The sequence below is a fragment of the Atta cephalotes genome, assembly GCF_000143395.1.
Source record: "Atta cephalotes unplaced genomic scaffold scaffold00009, whole genome shotgun sequence".
NCBI lineage: Eukaryota > Metazoa > Arthropoda > Insecta > Hymenoptera > Formicidae > Atta > Atta cephalotes.
The window spans coordinates 3604316-3606093 of record NW_012130073.1 but is presented as its reverse complement, the minus strand read 5'-3'; positions in this window follow the sequence as shown (position 1 = coordinate 3606093).

Genomic DNA, 1778 nt, shown 5'->3' with positions numbered 1-1778 from the left:
ACGTAATACGAAAAAACTAACTTACTTCGTATTACCTACCGAAGACTGAGTGTCTACTCAACCTACCTACCTTAACTTATCACTTACTCTTCTCTCTCTCTCTCTCTCTCTCTCTCTCTCTCTCTCTCTCGTGGCAATTTATTCGGTGCATCAAATTACTTGCACGTATTCCACAAGGAAACTGGGATATTTCTTTTCCATATCGTTGAAATTAAAAAGATTGTTGCAGCACTTATTTTTGAGTTATTCCCATGTTTTCCGAAATTTTTATTGCACGAAACAAAAATTTCTTGTCGACGAAAAATTTCTTGTCACTTATCGACGATTCTTGTTAGATAATCGCGTTATACATATGCGGAACGTGAGACCTTGTACGTAGTCTATTCAACGTGAGATAATGATTCTACTATATTTGAATTTCATACGTCTTCCGTTCATCGCAATTCTCGAGGATATAATTCAACCATTGTTTTCTGCAAACGCTAGACGACAGCAGAAACGAAGTGAATACGATATACTTGAACTTTTCGAAAGCGCTAGAGAGAGAAAGAGCAGTGTATCTAATCGACAGTCGTTAAACCATAGCTGATAAGGAATATTGATTTCGATGGATGATTTATTAAAGCCGCCCCCGAGTTATCGCTGTCGCATTTCCTCCATTTCGCATACTCCCCATCCTTATCCTTCCTCTCTTCTTTCATGACTTGTGATAGTTATTCGTAATCAATGCAAAATGCAAGTATTCTTTTAATTAAAGTTATAATTTACGGAAACTTTATTATTAATTTTATAAATTAAATAAAAATGCAGCGCTTTTATAAATGAAAAGTGTATAATTATGCAATATTTTTGATAAATTAAAAGATATAATTATTTAATAATTTTAATGTAAAAGTATTTTTTGTAAGCTGGAATATTTTTGATACGAACAATCCCGTACTGTTATTATTATATCGATAATTTGTCGCTGCAATATTGCGATTATAATTGTCGCGACCAGAAATGAAAATGAAAAAATTGAGAAAAAAAAGGATGTATTTCGGTTTCTGTTTCAGGCGTATAGCAGTGGTGCATTCGGTCCTACGGCGGGTGGACCGGGCGGGGGGCCAGGCGGGGGTGGCGGGGGCGGCGGTGGGGGTGGTGGTGGAGTCGAGGGTACCACATACCCCCCTGACTCACCGTATTTTCCGTTCGGAACCAGGGGTGTACCGGTCACTGTAGGTACCGTCAGTACTCCCACCCCCGTCGTGAATCCGACTACCCCCGCTGGTACCAACGGCACACGGTTACCTAATCCCACTGGCGGTAAGTTCTTTGTTATTACATTATTTTTATCAAGGATCAAGATAATGAAATAAAAGCGAATGGAACTTGAGAGTGAGAGAAAGATGGTGAAAAAAAATTTTATTTCCATCAATTTTATATAATATATTTTTATTATCGTCATTATTTTTATTATCGTCGTTACGTTTTATTATCGTCATTATTGAAAAAATTGTTTTGTCAGGTGTTTCGCACTCTGTATTGTTTTTTTTAAAATAGTTTTGTAATATGATTTCAGGTGCCGCAACTGTGAAAAGGAAGAAGGATGTAAGTATCCGATATCATTTTTTTTATATTTTATTATTTAAAAAAAATTATTACCACTGGAAATGTTGATCGCGCAATTTAATTTTATTGCTCACGACTTATTAAGATAAATCTGTTACGGTTCGGTTTTGTTTTCGCGGTACCGTATATATATATATATATATATATATATATATATATATATAGTA